This window comes from Haliotis cracherodii, unplaced genomic scaffold, assembly GCF_022045235.1.
Source record: "Haliotis cracherodii isolate W230 unplaced genomic scaffold, xgHalCrac1.p SCAF_41, whole genome shotgun sequence".
Lineage (NCBI taxonomy): Eukaryota > Metazoa > Mollusca > Gastropoda > Lepetellida > Haliotidae > Haliotis > Haliotis cracherodii.
Window position 1 is genome coordinate 308,480 of NW_027266299.1, and position 25,567 is coordinate 334,046.

The window sequence follows — 25,567 nt, forward strand, 5'->3', positions numbered from 1 at the left end:
CTTACACGTATTATGTCCTTGAATTATTTATTGACTACATGGGATATCTTATAGGTAAACACGGACATGATATTAAAACACCTGAAACACCATCACACCCTGACAGGACAAACGTTGTATCACTCCTTTAGTCATCTCTTACGGCCAGCATGGGATGCTGAAGACCTAATTCTCCTCTCACGGGTCCCTTTTCTTGTCACCAAGTTATATTGCGTCCAAACTCGAATGGTTAGAACCGCGACACATTAACCATGTTATTATTCCATTTAGATGCAGGTTGTGTGGACCATGCACGCAGATGCCCAAGATACGCCAAGAAAGGGCTCTGCGAAAGAAATGATCATGTGGTGAAGAAATGTCCGAAATCCTGCAATGTTTGTGAGTATGGTTTTGCAACTGCATGCTGCAAGACATTAAACAATTCATAAACGATCTATAAATAAATTTATGAACGATGAACATGGGTTGATTTAACGTTGCCTTGTAAGGAATCATGTCTTAACATTTGTGTGAAGAAAGCACGATGTGACACAGGTCGTAGTTATTAACTACATTGCTGAAACTTCCCTAAGAACATGGTGCTGACAACCCAAGAGCAGCAGAGCCTTGGCCAACAGTCATGGACGCAAGTAAGGATGCAAGGTGTGTGAGCAAGTGAGTTTGGTTTAACGCCGCCGTGAACAGCATTCCAGTTATATCATGACCTGTGACGATCATGTTTCTTGTTCTGTTATATCACGATCATATATGTTTGTGTCGTGCCACAGGGATGCAACTGCACAGCGAATTGTTGCTCCTTAGAGGACTGGGCCACCTGTGCCCAGTTGGTCATCGTGACGCATGTCCAACATATATTATTTGAGTGAAGCTGGACTTGTCATTTGAAGTATGAAGCCAAAATATCTTTTTTCATATCATGGTTTACGGATTTTTTCTTACATTGGGACATGAGAAAGAATGTCATCTTGTCTAGTATCCCATTCTTCACCCTCAAGGAAATAGCAATCTGTATTTGCAACTGCTGCCATTGCCAGTGAGCACCGAGGGTAACTTCCCATCCCATTTTTTTGCGTTTTGGATGGGTTGGTGATTATTTTAAAAAATGACCATGTTCATATGTTGTAGTCCGCTGAAGACATACACTATAGAGATCTATTGCTTGGTGTTATATCAGTGTGATCTACAGCATGCCTAAAACACAGACACGTTATGTGCAAGATATCAATCTACAAACACACACATGCACGCACACACGGAACACGAGCTTCAGATTCCCTGGAACGCTATTTTAGTTATATTATGGCGCATCGACCTTTGTGGGAACAGAGCATAAAGTAACACAGGTCACAATCCTTTAACACTTTGTTAAAATATGCCGCAGAGCACGATACTGACAAAACAGGAGCAGCAGATCCGTCCAACAATTAACGACGCAAATAAGAACGCAAGGCGTGGTGTTCTTGACAGTGAAAACGCGTTCCCCGCATATGACTTGGCTGAAACTGGATTGTGAGCTTTTTTTGAGAATAAGGCCAGAACGATGTTAATGTCTTGGTTTATGGATATTCTCATGGGTTTTGATATGTTGGTAGGGACAAATTGCCATCCTAGCTAGTATCCCATCCTGGACCCTCCACATTAACGTGGAAATACTAACCTGTATATTTGATGCAACTGCCAACAAATTCCCACAGCTTGCTCTACCTTAACCGGAAATAGAGACAGTTTCCAATCCAAACACCGATGTAGCATTGAAACCTATAAGCATACGCGATAATCAGAGTACCTGCTCCTTCATTTCGTGTGTCCTCTTGTCAGCGGTTATTACAAGTATGACGAATTTGATTTCAATTATTTGCCCACATTTTATGTTACAGTTTGGCAGGTCCAGGAAATAAAAAAATCTCGCGAATCCAGTTCTATCACATTATGTTAGTTTTGGTGTTTGTCTTTGTTTATAGGTATGAATGTGACAACCCTGCTACCACCACAGGAGACGACCAGCAGCAGCACAGGTATGATGACACAATAATTATCATTGTAACACATGCAGACATCGAACAGCAAATAATGTTCTTACACGTATTATGTCCTTGAATTATTTATTAACTACATGGGATATAGGTAAACACAGACATGATATTAAAACCCTTACAGAACAAACAATGTATCACTCCTTTAGTCGCCTCTTACGGCAAGCATGGGATGCTGAAGACCTAATTCGCCTCTCACGGGATCCTTTTCTTGTCACCAAGTTATATTGCGTCCAAACTCGAATGGTTTGGCCTTTGCTTCAAACATTAATACTGGTACATGAACAAAACTCGAAAATATTAGAACCGCGACACATTAACCATGGTATAAATCCATTGAGATGCAGGTTGTGTGGACCATTCACACCGATGCCCAAGATACGCCAAGAAAGGGCTCTGCGAAAGAAATGATCATGTGGTGAAGAAATGTCCGAAATCCTGCAATGTTTGTGAGTATGGTTTTGCAACTGCATGCTGCAAGACATTAAACAATTCATAAACGATCTATAAATAAATTTATGAACGATGAACATGGGCTTGATTTAACGTTGCCTTGAACGGAATCATGTCTTAACAGTTGTGTGAAGAAAGCACGATGTGACACAGGTCGTAGTTATTAACTACATTGCTGAAACTTCCCTAAGAACATGGTGCTGACAACCCAAGAGCAGCAGAGCCTTGGCCAACAGTCATGGACGCAAGGAAGGATGCAAGGTGTGTGAGCAAGTGAGTTTGGTTTAACGCCGCCGTGAACAGCATTCCAGTTATATCATGACCTGTGACGATCATGTTTCTTGTTCTGTTATATCACGATCATATATGTTTGTGTCGTGCCACAGGGATGCAACTGCACAGCGAATTGTTGCTCCTTAGAGGACTGGGCCACCTGTGCCCAGTTGGTCATCGTGACGCATGTCCAACATATATTATTTGAGTGAAGCTGGACTTGTCATTTGAAGTATGAAGCCAAAATATCTTTTTTCATATCATGGTTTACGGATTTTTTCTTACATTGGGACATGAGAAAGAATGTCATCTTGTCTAGTATCCCATTCTTCACCCTCAAGGAAATAGCAATCTGTATTTGCAACTGCTGCCATTGCCAGTGAGCACCGAGGGTAACTTCCCATCCCATTTTTTTGCGTTTTGGATGGGTTGGTGATTATTTTAAAAAATGAACATATTCTTCATGTACACCTCCCCCCCCCCCCCCCCCCCAACACACACACACACACACACATCACCCCGACCCCCACATACACACACACTTCCCCACAACCTCATTTTTAATATTTTAGTTTAGCGGATCCGTAAACCAAGAAACCAAAACTATTTTCGCCTTCTCAGTAGTCCCATTATGTTAGTAGCTAGTGTCTGTTTTTGTCCAAAGGTATGGATGTGACAACCCAGCTTCCAGCACAGGAAACGACCACCAGCAGCACAGGTTTGGGTTTTATAAACTTGTTTATTTCTAACACTTTGGGTAATAATGACGTTATAACATACATTAAGCCATTTGCATGCATGCGACATTCGGTACAGGTGCTAGTACCTTTTCAAATATGTGTAACCACGGATTCTTTTCCCTGAAGCCAATCCAATGTTTGTTTAAGATAGAATGATTAATCTATTGGTCCTTTTGCCAAATAATACCACTTTGACGTCATTTCAAATGAAAAGCTGAAGAACATCATCAGACACCATTAAGGGTTCACAATGTGTTAGACTGAATGGTCAACCGACAGGTAAAAGTAGCGCTGTTCATTATGCAAAAAGGTGAATTTTCACTTTAATGTAACGGGGAAAAAGTTACTGTTCTTCAAACAAAGAAAAGTAGCTTAGTAAATAAATGTTTTCTTAAATAAGATAATGCATCTTTCAATAAATACTTATATGTCTTCTCGACTTCAAGGTCGTGATCCAAACATGCGTCCAAACTCGAATGGTTTGGCCTTTGCTTCAAACATTAACACTGGTACATGAACCAAACTTGAAAATGTTAGAACCGCGACACATTAACCATGTTATAATTCCATTTAGATGCAGGTTGTTTGGACCATTCACACGGATGCCCAAGATACGCCAAGAAAGGGCTCTGCGAAAGAAATGATCATGTGGTGAAGAAATGTCCGAAATCCTGCAATGTTTGTGAGTATGGTTTTGCAACTGCATGCTGCAAGACATTAAACAATTCATAAACGATGTATACATAAATTTATGAACGATGAACATGGGTTGATTTAACGTTGCCTTGAACGGAATCATGTCTTAACATTTGTGTGAAGAAAGCACGATGTGACACAGGTCGTAGTTATTAACTACATTGCTGAAACTTCCCTAAGAACATGGTGCTGACAACCCAAGAGCAGCAGAGCCTTGGCCAACAGTCATGGACGCAAGTAAGGATGCAAGGTGTGTGAGCAAGTGAGTTTGGTTTTAACGCCGCCGTGAACAGCATTCCAGGTATATCATGACCTGTGACGATCATGTTTCTTGTTCTGTTATATCACGATCATATATGTTTGTGTCGTGCCACAGGGATGCAACTGCACAGCGAATTGTTGCTCCTTAGAGGACTGGGCCACCTGTGCCCACCTGGTCACCGTGACGCATGTCCCATATATATGATTTGAGTGAAGCTGGAATGGTCGTTTGAAGTGTTCTTGGTTTATAGATTATTTTTTTACATTGGGACATGAGAAAAATGTCATCCTGTCTAGTATCCAATTCTTCACTCTCAACGAAATAGTAATCTGTATTTGCTGCAAATGCTGCCATTTTCACTGAGCACCGAACGTGGAGTTATTTCCATTCCCCAATATCGCGTTAATGATGGGTTGGTGATTGTTAAAAAAAGATGAACATGGTTTTCATGTCCAACCAACCCAGGCACCCACCCCCACCAACACTCCCCCACAACCTCATTTTTAATATTTTACTTTAGCGGATCCGTAAATCAAGAAATCAAAACTATCTTCGCCTTCGCAGTATGTGTCCCATTATGTTAGTACCTAGTGTCTGTTTTTGTCCATAGGTATGAATGTGACAACCCAGCTTCCAGCACAGGAAACGACCACCAGCAGCACAGGTTTGGTGACATGATAATTACTATTGCAATTATCGTCTTCATTTTGGGTGTGGAAGTGTAACACATGGAGTGGAATCACAACTCATCGTTGCTAATGACAGTATAAATGACGTACGCTACCGCGACGACAACGTCGTTATAATTAGAGATCATGTTCTACCCCTTGTGTTAAGCAGGTACGTAACGTTGCATCAGGATAATGTCCGCACACATATTGCATGTGTTGTAGCAGACTTTCTGAGGCTGCACACCATTGATGTACTGCCATAGTCGGCTGTTTCGCCAGCCCTCTCCCCAATAGAAAATGTCTGGGATGAGATTGAAAGACACCAACGAAAGAATCTGATCCAACTGGTAACGCTAGCTCAGTTGGGGTAATTTTGGAATACATTTGGAACATCACCAAGGCAAACGTAACAAACACAGTATCCTTTTAGCATTAACGGAAACAAATGAAATTCGACACCTGACTTTGTATATTTATCATGCAAATTGCTTCAGAACGATCTATGTTGACTGATAATAAATATTGTTACATATATCATATGCTGACTGACCACCTGTACGAACATGAGATTGAAAGACACCTACGATAGAATCTGAACCAACTGGTAACGCTAGCTCAGTTGGGGTAATTTGGAATACATTTGGAACATCACCAAGGCTATTTTCAATCATCTGGTGTCCACAGTGCGCCGCTGCTGCCTTGCCTGTATCAACGCAAATGGTGGTCAAACCCGCACTTGACTTTCTTAATTGAGTTGTTACACCAACCCCTTTTAGTGCGTTTTGCTCTGTCTCCTGTTACCAGTTTTTGGTTTTGTCAACAAACGTTTTATTATAAAACATTGATAAGAAGAATGACTAAATATTATTTTGTTATTTTCGATAACATAACATTTACACCACTTTACATGAAGTACAGTCACTTTTTATCTGTTAAAATATCTCCGACATGACGTATTTGATAGAATACGTCCTTGTGAAGAGCATCTACATACTACTTCATCCCACATATGACATCCTTCTCTTGTGATCAAGCGGACGGGGTGACATCTTTAGCTTATGGGACATAGATCGTTGGGCCTCAGCAGTAGATTCAGATCCTAGGACAAGATTTGAAAATGTTATTGCCAAAAGATATTCTCCAAAAAGTACATGTAAGTTTGATTTAATTGTCATGTTTTCTTCAGGAGCAGGATGCGAAGACCGTTCGAGTATGTGCTCAATATACGCCAAGAGAGGGTACTGCAATGAAAAGGGAGATAAGTTGTTGAAGCTATGTCCGAAATCCTGCAATGCTTGTGAGTATGGTTTTCAACTGCACTGCACCTTTGAACACGTGATAACTTTACCTGATCTATATGTAAATTAGAATGCCCGTCTTGGGTCATTGCATAAAGTGGATGAGGCTAACACACAAACGCGCGCACACACACAGTGAACAAGTGTTTAAGGCTGCCTTCAACGTTATTTTAGTTATATAATGACACGTTGACCTTTGTGGGAACAAAGCATAAAGTGACTAAGGTCATAATCCTTAAACACATTTTTAGATTATGCTAAAGAGCATGATACTGACAAAGCAAATCATGACACACCAGTTAAGGACGCAGTTAAGAACACAGTTGCGTCCTTGGCCCAGATATGACATGAGTGAAGCCAGACTGAGGGTTATTTTATCCGTAAAGCCAAAAATATGTCAATGTCTTTGTTTATGGATATTTTCATAGTTTTTGATATGTTGGTACTGTGGGATTCCATCCTAGACCCTCAATATGAACCTGGATATAGTAATCTGTATTACCGGAAATAGAGTTAGTTTCAATTACCAACATTCAGAGTTTTTTTACCTTCATTATATGTGTTCACATGTCAAAGTCTATTAAAAAAATGACGAATTCGATTGATATTTTGACCTTTTTATGTTTGACACGTGTCAAATCTGTAAACCAAAAAATAAAAGAAAATGTCTCCAATGTTTCCAATCCAAACACCGATGTAGCATTGAAACCTATAAGCATACGCGGTAATCAGAGTACCTGCTTCTTCATTTCGTGTGTCCTCTTGTCAGCGGTTATTACAAGTATGACGAATTTGATTTCAATTATTTGCCCACATTTTATGTTACAGTTTGGCGGGTCCAGGAAATAAAAAATCTCGCGAATCCAGTTCTATCCCATTATGTTAGTTTTGGTGTTTGTCTTTTTTTATAGGTATGAATGTGACAACCCTGCTACCAGCACAGGAGACGACCAGCAGCAGCACAGGTTTGGTGTAATAATAATTAACATTGAAATTGAACAGCAAATAATGTCATAACACGCATTATGATCTTAAATCATTAATTACTTCATGAGATATCGTATAGGTAAACACGGATATGATATTGTATCATGTGAAATACCATCACACACTGACATGTCATTGTGTCACGCCACACAAAAGGTATACCGTAAGAATCCCTTTATATATTTAGGTATCCAACAACATTTTCTGTTATTACATACAGTATTCGGGAATTGCATCGGACACACTTTTTGTGTCTGATGCGTCAAATTTGGTAATGTCATCCACGTGTGTATTATAAAACGTTTCGAAAGCTTCATTGAGGCTTTGAATGCTTGATTGGACCTCTAAAGTGAAATTTGGACCCCAAGGGGTGGAGATGCAGGGCCTGATGCAAAGACTGGTCGGCTCGGAGTCAGTATATTGTGACTGAGTGAGGTATTTATGTTAAACTGCGGCACGGTATCTCAGTGGGCTAGCACTATAAATCCATCAGTCCAGACTAGTACAAGCAGCCACACACACACAAACACGTGCATGCACGTTGCTGTATAAGTGCAATAATCTTGGACGCAACGTTAACCCCATTTCACCACCTCAACTCATTCTCTTATGGTCATCGACATGTGGTGGAGGTTTGAATCCAAAGTCTGTGAGGTCTGCTGTGATTTTGTCAAGAGAAATTATGTTGAGGGACAATCAAATCGAATGAAAGACAATCTCTTCATACATTAAATGTAAATATATTTATTCGGTTATCCTGATAGGATTCAGAGCACGATCCACTATATATTGTTTGTTCTCCAAGCTAAAGATATACAACATGGCACATGTGAGGCCACAATAGCTGTTGGTCCCATTGAGATGTCCCAATTTGACGCCCAAATAACCGAAATGATGTCCAAAATTCCATATTTTGACTTGACCATATGCTCCCCTGTTTGTTCAGCTGAATACTTGACATGCCTTGACGTGTGTTTGTGATGGGCGCAAACGGTTGTGCAGTGTAAGCTCACCTGCCATCTTGACTAATTGACAGTGGTTCACGACACATGCTTAAGATCTGAGAAGCTATTGCTCTTGATTATGGAAAGTGTTTTGTCCCTTAAAGTTATGGAACGTTAACTGTGAGTTCGATAAAGTGCCATTCGATGTCTGATCTGCATATATAGTAGATGTAGCCTGGACTGAGGTCGTTTATAATTTACTGTTGTAGTGTCTCTTCCCCTAGCTAAAGATAGACGACATCGCACAAACGAAGCCTTCCTGTTTATTGATCCTGCTTCCAATTCTGATACCGAGCGCACACGGTCAAAATTAAGTACGTTTGGCTCATTCAGGTCTCGGATGCCACACATGGTGACGAAAGATTGTTAGGAAATAGTTCAGTGAAATGTATTTCAAATGTTTTGTTGTTGACAAAGTGTGGTATTTACCCAAATGTTCCAACTCAAACTCATAATCTCGAGTTTCGGAATGAAAAAGTGTTTCACAATGAAAATACATTATATGACTATTATCCCCAAAAGACAAAACAGTCTTGCTCTTAGAGAATGTGTGCTTTTGTTATTTTCATGACGTTATATAGATTGACTGTTTTATATATTGTTTGCTCTCCCAGCTAAAGACTTACGACATCGCACACGTCAGCCCTCAATAGCCATTGATCCTGTTCCCAAACGCCCACAGCCAAGAAAGAGTAAGTTTAGTCAAACCTGACACCAGGCCAGCAGTGTGTGCCACAATATTCCAGCAGCTCGAGCCTTTGGTGTCTATATTTCGCAGATGTTAAGCTGAAATTAAGCATGCTCTTTCTACGAAGATCACAGAGCGCCATGCGTTTGTTTCTTTAAAGTAGCTACATTATGGCAACAGCATTCAATGCCTTAATAAAGCAGTCTCATAGCAGACTTGTGAAAGAGATGTTCCAATTTGGCGCCAAAATGACCGAAATGATGACCAAATTTCCCTATTTTGACTTGTACATATGCTCCCCTGTATGTTCAGGTGAATACTTGACATGCATTTGCGTGTGTTTGTGATGTGTTTGTGATGGGCGCCAACGGTTGTGCACTGTACCCTCACATGCTATCTTGACTAATTGACAGTGGTTCACAACACATGCTTATGATCTGCTCTTAGAAGATATTTTTCATAATTATGGATAGGTTTTGTCCCTTAAAGGTATTGGACGTTATCTGTGAGTTCGATAAAGTTCCATTTGATGTCTGATCTGCATGTATAGGTGACATGGTATGGACTAAGGACGTTTATATTTTACTGTTGCATATTGTGTCTCTTCCCCTAGCTAAAGATAGACGACATCGCACACTAGATGCCTTCCTGTCTATTGATCCTCCTTCCGATTCTGATACCGATCGCACACGGCCGAAATATGGTAAGTTTGGCTCATTCAGGTGGCGGATACCACACATAGTTCAATGAAATGTATTTCAAATGTTTTGTTGTTGACAAAGTGTGGAATTTAACTAAATGTTCCAACTGAGAACTCATAATATCGAGTTTCGGAATGAAAAAGTGTTTCGCAATGAAAATACATTATATCACAATTATCCTGAAAAGACAAAACAGTCTTACTCTTAGAGAAAGTGTGCTTTTAGTATTTTCATGACGTTATATAAATTGACAGTTTAAAATATTGTTTGTTCTCCCAGCTAAAGATATACGACATCGTACACCTAAGGCCTCAATCGCAATTGATCCTGTTCCACAACGCCCACAGCCAAGAAAGAGTAAGTTTAGTCAAACCTGACACCAGGCCAGCAGTGCGTGCCACACTATTCCAGCAGCTCGAGCCTTTGGTGTCTATATTTCGCAGATGTTAAGCTGAAATTAAGCATGCTCTTTCTACGAAAATCACAGAGCGCCATACGTTTCTTTCTTTAAGGGAGTTACATTATGGCAACAGCATTCAATGCCTAGTAAAGCAGACACATGGCAGACTTGTGAAAGAGATGTCCCAATTTGACGCCCAAATAACCGAAATGATGTCGGAAATTCCCTATTTTGACTTGTCCATATGCTCCCTTGTATGTTCAGGTGAATACTTGACATGTCTTTGCGTGTGTTTGTGATGGACGCCAACGGTTGGACAGTGTATGCTCAGTTGCTCTCTTGAGTAATTGACAGTGGTTCACAACAAATGCTTATGATTTGCTCTTAGAAGATATTTTTCATGATTATGGATAGGTTTTGTGCTTTAAAGTTATTGGACGTTATCTGTGAGTTCGATAAAGTTCCATTTGATGTCTGATCTGCGTGTAAAGGAGACATAGCATGGACTAAGGTCGTTTATATCTTACTGTTGTATATTGTGTCTCTTCCCCTAGCTAAAGATAGACGACATCGCACAAAAGATGTCTTCCTGTCTATTGATCCTCCTTCCGATTCTGATACCGAGCGCACACGGCCGAAATATGGTACGTTTGGCTCATTCAGGTCGCGGATGTCACACATGGTGACGAATGATTGTTAGGAAATAGTTCAATGAAATGTATTTCAAATGTTTTGTTGTTGACAAAGTGTGGTATTTAACCCAATGTTCCAACTGAAACTCATAATCTCGAGTTTCGAAATGAAAAATTGTTTCACAATGAAAATACATTATATGACTATTATCCCCAAAAGACAAAACAGTCTTGCTCTTAGAGAATGTGTACTTTTGTTATTTTCATGACGTTATATAGATTGACTGTTTTATATATTGTTTGCTCTCCCAGCTAAAGACTTACGACATCGCACACGTCAGCCCTCAATAGCCATTGATCCTGTTCCCAAACGCCCACTGCCAAGAAAGAGTAAGTTTAGTCAAACCTGACACCAGGCCAGCAGTGTGTGCCACAATATTCCAGCAGCTCGAGCCTTTGGTGTCTACATTTCGCAGATGTTAAGCTGAAATTAAGCATGCTCTTTCTACGAAAATCACAGAGCGCCATACGTTTCTTTCTTTAAAGTAGCTACATTATGGCAACAGCATTCAATGCCTAGTAAAGCAGACATATGGCAGACTTGTGAAAGAGATTTCACAATTTGACGCCCAAATAACCGAAATGATGTCGGAAATTCCCTATTTTGACTTGTCCATATGCTCCCCTGTTTGTTCAGGTGAATACTTGACATGTCTTTGCGTGTGTTTGTGATGGGCGCCAACGGTTGGACAGTGTATGCCCACTTGCTCTCTTAAGTAATTGACAGTGGTTCACAACACATGCTTATGATTTGCTCTTAGAAGATATTTTTCATGATTATGGATAGGTTTTGTGCTATAAAGTTATTGGACGTTATCTGTGAGTTCGATAAAGTCCCATTTGATGTCTGATCTGCGTGTAAAGGAGACATAGCATGGACTAAGGTCGTTTTACTGTTGCATATTGTGTCTCTTCCCCTAGCTAAAGATGGACGGCATCGCACAAAAAATGCCTTCCTGTCTATCGATCCTCCTTCCAATTCTGATACCGAGCGCACACGGCCGAAATATAGTAAGTTTGGCTCATTCAGGTCATGGTTGTCACACATGGTGACGAAAGATTGTTAGGAAATAGTTCAATGAAATGTATTTCAAATGTTTTGTTGTTGACAAAGTGTGGTATTTAACCCAATGTTCCAACTGAAACTCATAATCTCGAGTTTCGAAATGAAAAATTGTTTCACAATGAAAATACATTATATGACTATTATCCCCAAAAGACAAAACAGTCTTCCTCTTAGAGAATGTGTGCTTTTGTTATTTTCATGACGTTATATAGATTGACTGTTTTATATATTGTCTGTTCTCCCAGCTAAAGACTTACGACATCGCACACGTCAGCCCTCAATAGCCATTGATCCTGTTCCCAAACGCCCACAGCCAAGAAAGAGTATGTTTAGTCAAACCTGACACCAGGCCAGCAGTGTGTGCCACAATATTCCAGCAGCTCGAGCCTTTGGTGTCTATATTTCGCAGGTGTTAAGCTGAAATTAAGCATGCTCTTTCTACGAAGATCACAGAGCGCCATGTGTTTGTTTCTTTAAAGTAGCTACATTATGGCAACAGCATTCAATGCCTTAATAAAGCAGTCTCATAGCAGACTTGTGAAAGAGATGTTCCAATTTGGCGCCAAAATGACCGAAATGATGTCCAAATTTCCCTATTTTGATTTGCCCATATGCTTCCCTGTATGTTCAGGTGAATACTTGACATGCATTTGCGTGTGTTTGTGATGTGTTTGTGATGGGCGCCAACGGTTGTGCACTGTACCCTCACATGCTATCTTGACTAATTGACAGTGGTTCACAACACATGCTTATGATCTGCTCTTAGAAGATATTTTTCATAATTATGGATAGGTTTTGTCCCTTAAAGGTATTGGACGTTATCTGTGAGTTCGATAAAGTTCCATTTGATGTCTGATCTGCATGTATAGGTGACATGGTATGGACTAAGGACGTTTATATTTTACTGTTGCATATTGTGTCTCTTCCCCTAGCTAAAGATAGACGACATCGCACACTAGATGCCTTCCTGTCTATTGATCCTCCTTCCGATTCTGATACCGATCGCACACGGCCGAAATATGGTACGTTTGGCTCATTCAGGTGGCGGATGCCACACATAGTTCAGTGAAATATATTTCAAATGTTTTGTTGTTGACAAAGTGTGGAATTTAACCAAATGTTCCAACTGAGAACTCATAATATCGAGTTTCGGAATGAAAAAGTGTTTCGCAATGAAAATACATTATATCACAATTATCCTGAAAAGACAAAACAGTCTTACTCTTAGAGAATGTGTGCTTTTGGTATTTTCATGACGTTATATATATTGACAGTTTAAAATATTGTTTGTTCTCCCAGCTAAAGATATACGACATCGTACACCTAAGGCCTCAATCGCAATTGATCCTGTTCCACAACGCCCACAGCCAAGAAAGAGTAAGTTTAGTCAAACCTGACACCACGCAAGGGCAGTGCGTGCCACAATATTCCAGCAGCTCGAGCCTTTGGTGTCTATATTTCGCAGATGTTAAGCTGAAATTAAGCATGCTCTTTCTACGAAAATCACAGAGCGCCATACGTTTCTTTCTTTAAGGGAGTTACATTATGGCAACAGCATTCAATGCCTAGTAAAGCAGACATATGGCAGACTTGTGAAAGAAATGTCACAATTTGACACCCAAATAACCGAAATGATGTCGGAAATTCCCTATTTTGACTTGTCCATATGCTCCCCTGTTTGTTCAAGTGAATACTTGACATGCCTTTGCCTGTGTTTGTGTGATGGGCGCCAACGGTTGTGAATTGTATGCTCACTTGCTCTCTTGAGTAATTGACAGTGGTTCACAACACATGCTTATGATCTGCTCTTAGAAGATATTTTTATAATTATGGATAGGTTTTGTGCTTTAAAGTTATTGGACGTTATATGTGAGTTCGATAAAGTCCCATTTGATGTCTGATCTGCATGTATAGGAGACATAGTATAGATTAAGGTCGTTTATATTTTACTGTTGTATATTGTGTCTCTTCCCCTAGCTAAAGATAGACGACATCGCACAAAAGAAGCCTTCCTGTCTATTGATCCTCCTTCCGATTCTGATACCGATCGCACACGGTCAAAATTAAGTACGTTTGGCTCATTCAGGTCTCGGATGCCATACATGGTGACGAAAGATTGTTAGGAAATAGTTCAGTGAAATGTATTTCAAATGTTTTGTTGTTGACAAAGTGTGGTATTTAACCCAATGTTCCAACTGAGAACTCATAATCTCGAGTTTCGGAATGAAAAATTGTTTCACAATGAAAATACATTATATGACTATTATCTGCTTTTGTTATTTTCATGACGTTATATAGATTGACTGTTTTATATATTGTTTCTTCTCCCAGCTAAAGACTTACGACATCGCACACGTCAGCCCTCAATAGCCATTGATCCTGTTCCCGAACGCCCACAGCCAAGAAAGAGTAAGTTTAGTCAAACCTGACACCAGGCCAGCAGTGCGTGCCACACTATTCCAGCAGCTCCCGCATCTTCAGACCCACGGATGTAAAACAACTTTACAGTAGGACAATACACACACCCACATTGCACGCCTGGTCACATGTTTCATTTGGACAACAGAACATGCCCACACTCCCCTGACCTGCTGTTTCGCCTGATCGAGCATGTGTGGGATAACTTCCAAGTTGAAACCATCCGGTAACGTTGGTCCAGCTGCGACAGGTCTTGGTCCAGGTCTGGTCCAGAGCCTAACTCAATCAACTTGTGTTACTGCTAATGATGGTAATACCCTATGCTGACACATGAACAGACAATTGACCCCACACCACTTTCTGTCTAAGATGACGTTTACAGAAAACTTGTGTTGACGCTGTCTTGAAGAGTGAGTGAGTATGGTTTTACGCCGAGTTTAACAATATTCCAGCAACATCAGGCGGGCTGTCACAATGAATTCAGGTTTCATGGTCATAAAAATATTGTTCTGTTATGAAATCGTTCTTTGTTTTCGTTTTTTGTATTATTTCCCATAATAGTCATGATGCACAGGAAGCCTTTACGCTTGTATATATTGTTTGTTCCCTAGCTAAACCACATTACACTAGAAAGGCTGCTGTTCAAGTTCCCAAACGCCCTCAGGGACGAAACGGTAAGCTTAGTACAACCTGATCCAAGGCCAGCAGCACGTGTCACACATTCTGGTAACAATTTTTGATGAATTAGTTTATTGACAAGTATTTGAATTAATTCATGATAACCAAGTGTCGCTATATTACACTAAATGTTCCAAATGAGTAAGTGAGTGAGTGAGTGGGGTTTTACGACGCTTTTAGCAATATTCCAGCAATATCACCGCGGGGGACACCAGAAATGGGCTTCACACATTGTACCCATGTCGGAAATCGAACCCGGGTCTTCGGCGTGACGAGAAAACGCTTTAACCACTAGGCTACCCGACCGTCCCTGTTCCAAATGAAACTTACTAGATCTTGTTCGGAAAATAGATACACTCTGATAGAAAACTTATTATGACATGGAATTGTTTCATTTGTAAGAATGTGATTGATTTTTAAAAATTTAAATCAGAGAAAGAGTGTGTTAAAATGGTCGAAGAAAAGCAACCAAGCACTAGTTGTTCGCATTTATATCCAGATTTTAGTGTTTTAAGTTGACAACAATTAAGTTGTTTCAATTCGTGTTTTTGTTCACCTAGGCAATGATGTTGCAGTTGACTCACCACATCTGGCTGTTGATCCTGTTCCTCATAGGGTTCGTCACCATTCAAGGGAAGGTATGACCATTACAACCAAATATCAACAACATAGTAATTACACAGAAATGCTCCATGTGAACTATCATATTGGTATATGTTCACATTGAATATTTCCAATCACATTAAATGAAATGACACAGCTTCATGAAAGTTGACATTTTGAAATGGTTATATTTACTTAACAATGGTTATCATTTTGCAATATATATCATTCATATATTTCAATGTGTGAAGCCTATAAGCGGTGTAAAATGATACTCACTTAATTAATCAAGAACTATGATACATATTCAATCAAGATCACTGAACTCGAGAAGTTGACATATCTACATGAACTTGTTCACGGTTAAACTTTTGGTGCAAGAAATATTTCTTTCAGTGATATACCTGCTGTGAACATAATGTTCACAAGATATAAAAATAAAGAATTTAGCCAAAAGCAACAATAGGTCAAAGACATCATCAGTATTTATATTCTCTTTCAAACCAAGGCCAATAAGCTTAAGGTCAAGTTTCAAATTGTGGATATGTGGACATTTTCATTTAGAAAGCTGGTATCTGACAGACACTCGTGTAGTAATCTCTATTTCCTACACAGTGTTTCGGTCGCTTGCTTCAGGGAATACAATTCATATTTTCACCCTTTGACATTTGGTCATGTGAGCCAAATTAGCCAATCACAACACAGAACACACTTACAGTAGTGATTGTCAGAAACCTTGAACGTCTTTATTCTCCCAAATCAAAGAGTAATTGTTGTTTTTTACTGCACATTGACAAAAAGTTTCTAGATTCGGTTAAAACTTCTTAGTAGCACCTGAAATCAGGTTTGGTATATTCAGCGCTGTCATCTGCGTTATTTTTACTTTTTGACATTTTAACTGTTAGCTGGTATTTTATATTATTTAAATCATCTAGCGCCTCATTAATGTTGCTCGATACGATGGGTTTAACATCATTAACATCATTGTTGGAATTAATATCCATCTTCCAACCCCTTAGATATTTACCAACGGCATGATCTGTGGGTACAAATTTTAACTCTGTAGGTTGATTATTATCAACAACTGGTTAATTATTATCAACAACTGTTTGGTTAATATCCAGTAAAGCAATCAATTCAGCTGTCCTCATTCTTGAGCTTTAAGTTCTCTAACAGTCTGGGGTTTGTTGTATTCCAAACCGAGTAAGGTAATCAATTCAGTCTTTCTCATTCGAGAATAACAACTTAGTCCATGCTGTTTTGCCAAAGCTTTCACCTCTCTGACATAAGTCTTTGCATTATTTTGATATACACGCTGTGTTTGTGTATCAACACTGCTACCATGATACATGTTACATTACACTTGCATAGCCGTAGCCACCGTACACAACATGGAGTCTGTACTAGGAAATGCACTTTACAAAGTACTTTACACTTTAGAGAGATAGAGGGGACAATTAATAAGTAGGTAGGGGGAGGGGGGGGGGGGGGGGTGTCCAAAACCAAAACAGAGACGTAAAAGGATATTTGATACAGGGTGATTAGGCGTATAGTGTACAAGCTTTATGAGCAGAAGGTATCCCAGTTGACAGAGCAGTTTTCAGGGGGAAATATTCCATCCTGTCTGAGGTCACATTATCTCCACACCATTCATAACTATCACAGTCAGCGCTTCCAGATCATTAACCATGATGAATCATTCCACTGACTACATGTGGCTGTTGGCAGATGGACACAAAGTACTCATGGTACCATCAGGTAAAGGTAATCGTGTCATTGTTTTTGACGCTGCAAACTGATGATATGGGGCGTATTGATGGATGTGTGCTAGTTTTCGAGGTGAAAAAGAAAATTGGTGATTTCCATAAATAAATTGTAGGAGGAGATATATTTATTAGATGGTTGGAACATCAGCTATTGCCCATTTTAATCAACGTCAGTGTCAGAGTCGTGGATAACGCCAGTTAATACAACGTCCGGGAACCAGATACTGTCGTGCCTACCATGAGTAATCTGAAGGCGACCATACAGGAATATATGACATTGTTGACATTAGACCATCTGAAAGAAAAGTTCAAGGAGAAAATTCGGCTGAATATGAAACCAGTAAAGTACAAGACATATGTGCTGGCGACACAATACGGTCACGTTGTCTTCCGACTACAGTCAGGCATTGTGAGCTCAACCCTGTTGAGCCTATCTTGGCTGGCTGTACAGGGTTCGTGGCAAGACATAACACAACATTCAAACTCACACATGTCAATGCTTTAGAACCAGCATACTGTAGTACATATTGATATCGCCTAATAGCTGAGGGTAGGTCAAAGGGGGATGAAATATCATCCTCTACGTTCGCAGTAAACTGCTTTTGTGTATGAAACTCGCACCAATGATGTTTGACCGTGTTTGTGACTCAGCTCCAACGAGAGTCCATACATAAGTTCTGATTGAGTCATTAATTCCTTAAACGCCGTGGTAGGTAAAACCTTCTGATTTATTTAAAATAAATATTTTTTTGTTATCTAGCAGTTGCTCAACCTTTTGGACCGTGAAAGCAATACCAGCCTTAAAGTTCATATGATCATCACTCTACTCAATACTCGTGAGAGCAACACTAGGTAGAAGCTGACCTCTTTTCATTACATCAACGCCGACCTCTTTAACAGAGTGTATGCCACTGCATGGAATACCTAGACCATGGTTAACTCCATTCCGAATCTAATGCTCATTTGTAGAAATAGCAAATTCCCCCAAAATACATTCATATTGATTGTACGGATTATTTGACACATTCCATGCAGTCGACCGAAATCTGCGTGACAGTTTACCAACCGGATTTCGATTTTGTTGCGCGATTTTGATTGGATTATGCACAGACTCGTTAGTCCAACCAAAATGTAACTTCATAATACCAGCCTAGTTCGGCAAGGTTGGAAACTGGACTTTTATTGTCAGTTAAGTCCCTTGCCTCGGGAAGATGGTTGTGGCACACCACATAGCAAAGTTTAGCTGGTTTTGCCAGAAATGCATTGGATTGGAGAGCCAATCATGTACTGTTTTGATGTTCGTTGCTGTGAACCTGTAATTTCTAACGATATCAGGGAAATGAGTTTGAAACTGGGCACCAGAGAAATCGACTAAAATTGTTGGGTGTGTAAGGTCAGTTGCGTCTATACTTCTTTCAGGATAAAAACATTCCCGTCTTGTGCTTGGTTTTAACACCTCCCATATTGGAATTAGTATGTGTCTTATATAGTGTCTTTGGGTACATGATATGTATGGTACTAACACACGAATAACAAATGGCCAGTCTATTAAACTTCGTCATGCTATCGACAACTCTTCAGGGAATCTTGAAGTAGCCCTATGTGATATAACATATTAACCACAGTGGCACAATATAAGTACTGGTAATAATTAATAGATGGAGAACAACATACCATAACTGATGGATATAACAGTGTGTGCTCACTTGATGAGCAAGGCCTTTTGGTGCTAGACTTACGCTTCATGAATCAAATTGAAAACTTATTTTGAATAGTGGATCAAGTTCTATTAAACTGTGGTCAAGATAAGCATATACACTTGGTCTTGCAGGAACAGAAAAAATGAAACAACTAATGGATATAAGATACCTGATATAGTCCCATACTGAGAACAATGCATGAATCTTGAGCTGATAAGCACAACGCATAATATACAAAACAAAAGTCCTTCGACTCTACTAAGACTTTTCCAGTTAAAGACGAAAATTCAAGTGGCATAACAGCATCTTTCTCATCATTGCAGTATAAGAAGTTAAGGCGGGGCATTATTACAAATCTCAAAGTTTCTGTATTAGATGTAAACGTCAAACTGTATATGTAGGATATTTGAGTGTGTCACTCCACATCATAAGTAATGGTTGATTCTGCAGGTCCTGGAATGTATAACCTTAGACAATGTAATACAACTGCACTTTCCAATCTTGGAGACACAGAAGGATTTGATGAAGCCGGCATCGTGGGAAGTTACATGCCTTACAAGTACAAGATAATGTAACCAAATAAGTTATTAACAGAACCTAATATCACAGCTACTCCAAAAAACGGGGGTAGTTAAGAGATGTCAAGGTTGTCAGACCCCATAAAACCAAAACTCGAATGGCTACTGAATACCATCATTGATCCACCATATGTGATGACGGCGGACAAGGCACATCATTTAACTATGATCATGAATTGTGGAATTATACATGGGGCTTAAATTCCTTCAAAACGAAAGAGTGTGTCAGTCACTCCCCTGCGAGATAACCAAGATCGTCTGTTATTTAGTCACCCAGCATTAAAAGATACTTTTAAATTTGATTACAGAATTCAAAGATGTATTAAACAACTTTACGGCCAAACCTTAATACTGTACACTTTATATTGAAGTCTTGTTGGGAGGTGCATCAGAAGAAGCCCTCGGTATATTATATAATAACAGATGGTTCTCTAGTAATAACCAAACAGAAAAACCTTTACGAAAAATTATACAAGTCGTCAGACGATATTGACGCTGAAGGTTTACATTGTTTAAAAGACATAACCACTCCAACTTTAAATAACAATCTTTCAGAAGAACTTGATGAAGAAATATAAATTAACGAAATAGCTGCGGCTATCAAGTCAATGAAAAATAATAAGAGCCCGGGACTTGATAATTTTCCTATCGAATTTTTCAAATATTTTTGGAAAGATGTCAACATTTGGATTTATCGCTATATCAAGGACACTTTCAAAAACAACTCTTTGAGTTTAACAATGAATAGAGGAGTTATAACATGCATTCCAAAACCAAATAAAGATAGACGTTTTAAAATCTTAAAAATTGGAGGCCCATTTCTCTTTTCAATGCTTTATAAAAGATCATTAGCACTTTAATAACAAATAGGATATTACCGGGTCTAAGAATTAAATGGCTTAAAAAACATCAACATCGACATTGTTATATTGTTTATACAACTATTACCAGCTATCATTTTTTCAAGCCTTAAAGGTGTTAATATTCTAGCATCTTCCCGAGGCAAGGGAGTTAACTGTCTATGAAAGTCCAGTTTCCACCCTTGCCGAACTAGGCTGGAATTCCTGGGCTCGACCGTAGCGCCACCAGTGGTTATTACGAGTTATGATCCTTCTAAGCCTCTCCAATGGACCAATCAGATTCCACCTCTCGTATCACTTGTATTTGTTTCAAACAAAATGGTGGCGCCCAGTCAAAACGATCTGATTGATAATCAAGATCTATATTGTGATAAAACGGGTTTTACATAGCGAAGTGCATCAAATCACGTGAGCACCTTGATTAAAAACATGAAAATACTTGGAAAATATCTGTTGACAACGAGTTGGAGGTGCACATGCTTTGCAAATCCTGCAATCGACCGAAATCTGCACGACATTTTACAAAACCGGATTTCGATTTCGGTGTGCGATTTTGGTTGGACTATGCATACTCGTTAGCCCAGCCAAAATGTAACTCCATAATACCAGCCTAGTTCAGCAAGGACTGAAACTGGACTTTTATAGTCAATTAACTCACTTGCCTCGGGAAGATGATATTCTAGTTGATGTGATCATTTCACCCACTAAGGTATTTATGCCATATGATATACACCTAAAAAGCTTGATGTATAGTCTCATGACATTGGCAATCGGACAATTAAAGACTCTTGAATAATATTATAATATATATTACAGGGTTTATATCCTGCACTCGATGAAGCATCTGAATAGATGGATAGTGTTGATGGATTTCGATTACATCAAATAAGTGAATTATAACATCAAATAGAGAAGGAGTGTGGTTCTAGAATAGGATTATATAAACAGTAATGCAGAGCTGTGAATACTCTTAATGGAGTCGACACTATACTTACAACAGCCAGCATAGGGCTTGGTGTGGCTGGTGTTGGTTTATTAACAACAATTATTGCTGCACCTATCATACTTGGCATGGACGTAGAGCCAGAGTCTCTGTAAGGTAGGAACCGCCTCCGTGGTGTCGTGGTGGAGCGTCCGTCCGGAGAGCGGAAGGTCCGGGCCGCGTCATACAAAAAGACGTTAAAAGATGGTACTTGTTGTAACCCTGTCTGGCGCTCGGCATTAAGGGGCTAAAACAAGGACTGGTCGACTCGGAGTCAGTATACTGTGTCTGAGTGGGGTATTCATGTTAAACTGTGGCATGGTATCTCAGTGTGCTAGCACTATAAATCGGCATCAGTCTGGACTAGTACAAGCAGCCACACGTCGCTATATAAGTGCAATAATCTTGGACGCGACGTTAAACCCCATTTCACCTCACCTCACCTCACCAGGAATAACTATTAAATATATTTCCCTTAAATTACAAAAGAAGGCAACAAAACATGATAGTATTCGTAAACTAAATTTAACACAATGAAAAACAAATCTGTAAGTCCAACGGAATTAGCGGAGACGAGAAACAAAAGTTCATAGACCAGAGGAGACAAGAAGCATGCCAAGCATTCCATACCAAAACGAAAGAAATGGTCTGAGATTAAGAATATATCGATTCCTCGATATAGGATGACATCTTGATCCATGGATCGTCATCATAAAGTTCGCTTAAACATAAGACCCAATGCAAGAATTGTTAGGGTCCAGGTCTGGCCCAGGATGTGTTGCGACAGAACCTTCATCATCTATACTACTTATTACAATTTGCAGGTATTCTGAACCATCGGGTGCACGTCAGCAAAGGCAAGCCAGAAGAAGACATGGAACAGCATAGGCTTGTCCTTTTTTGAATTGGCGACGTTTCGACTCGGGACCAATATCGAACGCAAAAGCAGTAACATTTAAAATTGTGTTGTATGAGTGCTTCCCGTAGAATTACGGTAATAAATGCGGTCATCACGATGGGATATATTTGGAAATATAAACGTTACTTTCCACGATTCGATATCACATGGTACAAGGAAAATGTTATTTTCATAATGAACCTAACTCTTAAGGTTTGGTATGTTTTGTTTGTCAATCCAAATTGCTGACTTGATGACTGCAGGAATATGATCCGACCACTACATAGGAAGATATTCCCTGTATCGGTTGAAGCTATTAAACTCTTTGCAATATCATCCAATTGAACTTATCATTTGTCATTTTATTTGCAAATATTTCTAACTAATTGAAGAGGATATTATCTTGAATATGGAGGTTGTCATTGAGGCTTAAGGATGGACTTAACTTGGATTCAAACTGTTCGGTAACAGCTGATTCACTTCCCACATGAGAAAACACAAGCAACAGAAAACTTTTCAATTGTTATGATTCTTTTTTAATCAATTACTTCTGAGAATTAATTTGGCTTTAATATTGATGCACTGAGGCAGATAATGGAGACAAGCATCCAAATTTCAAAACCGATGAGCTGTTTCTGAGAAAACAAGAAACGTGTGGCAATGAACGCTTACCTTTTTATGCAAAGTGTGTCAGTGGCGGGTCCTACAGGTAGGGGCAGGCTTACCCTTTTTGCGAAAAACTGGTGCCATTGCTGATTTCTGGTGTTCCACACATATAATGTCCACCGCTATACTGCCTTATACGCCCAATGGTATCCGTGTCGGCAGATAATCGAGACCTTCTCTGGTGTCGACGTCATATATTTACATGCAAACAGAGTGACAGGGCCTCTTGATTCTCTGAAGTTGTGGAATAAGGTCAGTTTTTTATGCCTATTCATACTTCATATGGAAGCACAAAAATCCACATGATTTTCTAAACATCCAAATTGGCACATGAATGTAAAAGTCTTACTTAATTTAAAAAATACATTACAAAAAGCAGGCAATTGTGATATTATAAATATGTCTGGAAGACAACTCAAGTGTATCGCTGAAACGATTAAGGCATTGCATTATTAACATGCAACTATGATATCCATATCGAGATGAAAGACTTAGACATTGGTTGTTTTTCAAGATTGTTGTGTATCAAGTAATCATTTCTCAAGATACACATACACTTAAAACTTTTCTTGAAAACTTAGCAAAACTAGCATGAGGGTAGGGTTTCATTACATAAACAATTGTTTCATGCTTTAAATAATTTACATACATGAAGGTGTTCATTTTAATAATGAGGGACGACCTTACAAGTGTGGAGAGGGCGAGTTTCAAGGGGATATATCATATGTGAACATAATGACGCCTTTCTGGATTGTAAAAAAACATATTTGAAAGAAAGAGAGTTAATACTTTATCAATAAATAAGTTTATTTCATGCAGCCAAAAAGCTCCAGTGCAATACATTGAACGGTTAAGCGGTAATGGTACTTGTAGCCATATGTATCTGATCAGTTCAAGTGTTGCAGCTATGGTATTTCCTGATAATCTGAAAACGTTCACTTGATAATACGTGTACTAGGAACAAGAAACATGCCTTAACAATCGTTCATATTTGAATATCATGGTGATCGTTATAAAGTTGTATATCCGAACATCAAACGAATGATAGATTCCTTGTTATTCCAATTAGATTGCAGCCTCACTGTTTAAACGAGGGAACGGACAATACAAAGAATAGTTAGTATTGAAAAATTGTTGCCATGAATATATACTTGAATAGGATTGGACGGAAGCTAGTAGATGTGTATTATTGGTTGGTTGGTTGGTTTGTTGTTTTACGCCGCACTCAGCAATATTCCAGCTATATGACGGCGGTCTGTAAATAATCGAGTCTAGACCAGACAATCCAGTGATTAATATCAGAAGCATCGATCCACGCAATTGGGATCGATGACATGCACCAACCAAGTCAGCGAGCCTGACCACCCGATCCCGTTAGTCGCCTTTTACGCCAAGCATAGTCACCTTTTACAGCAAGCATGGGTTGCTGAAGACCTATTCTACCCCGGATCTTCACGGGTCTGTATAATATTGCATTACGGTGTTCACAGGTAGGATTTTCATATATTCCTGGTTGAGAGACTGTGAAAATATAAATGTCAGTCTCAGAAATCATGTGTTTACTTACTGTTACAGGTATTGTAACTTAGTTTTGATGAAATATGTATTTACCTTTACAGTTATCAATGTACTTCACTTAAATCAATATAGCTGCATATAAATGAAGCAATTACTCTCCATGACATATTCATACAAACAAAAGTGATTACAGCTTTCTGCTTTTTTAAAAATATGGTGACATTCACAAGTCAGTCAAAGTTTATGGAACTATTGCCCTTTTCGGAGAGGTCAGATGCACCCAGTTAGGTGAAGATCTTATCATAAAAGGTTATTGAAGTTACAAGCGGTAACCATACTTTGTTTGTTGTATAAGGCTGCGCTCAGCAATATTCCACCAATATGACGGAGGGTCTGTAAATAATTGAGTGTCGACCAGACAATCCAGTGATCGACGTCATGAACATCGATCTACACAATTTGGAAAACGTGATGTGCCTCAAGCAAGTCAGCGAAGCCTGGCCCCGTTAGTCGCCTCTGTCGACAAGCAGGGGTTGCTTGAGATCCGTTCTACCCCGGAAGTTCACGTAGTAGTAAGCTTGCTCATGTTATAAGTAATGGCCTTGACCTTTTAACGTAAATATACCAAATTAAACACTTGAAAATATAAAAGGCTGCTTAAGAGTATGCTTATTCAAGCTTAAGCATATTGTAGACACAAATTGATATTCAACTGATTACAAGGGGGCACGGGTGGCCCAGTCGTCTAAGGCGCCGCGATTCGCTGTGCAGAGTTGCGTCCCTTGGGCACGCCAGAAACCTATGATTGTGGGTTCGAATCCCGGTTCGCCCCGATTATGTTTCTAGGTCCTCTTGGGTTTCACCGAAGAGGTAAACGTCTGAGACCTGCATCACTTCGGGCTTTCCTCCCACCTTAAGCTAACACATCGTGATATG

The 25,567-nt window shown here is 39.4% G+C and overlaps 1 long non-coding RNA gene and 1 pseudogene across 1 annotated transcript in view; both read left to right on the top strand.

Moving 5' to 3' along the window:
* LOC139441555 (uncharacterized) overlaps positions 1-22,508 on the top strand; it is a 33,825-nt pseudogene extending 11,317 nt beyond the window's left edge.
* LOC139441573 (uncharacterized) overlaps positions 1-25,567 on the top strand; it is a 395,726-nt gene that overhangs the window by 75,870 nt on the left and 294,289 nt on the right. The gene's annotated exons all lie outside the window — the stretch shown is intronic.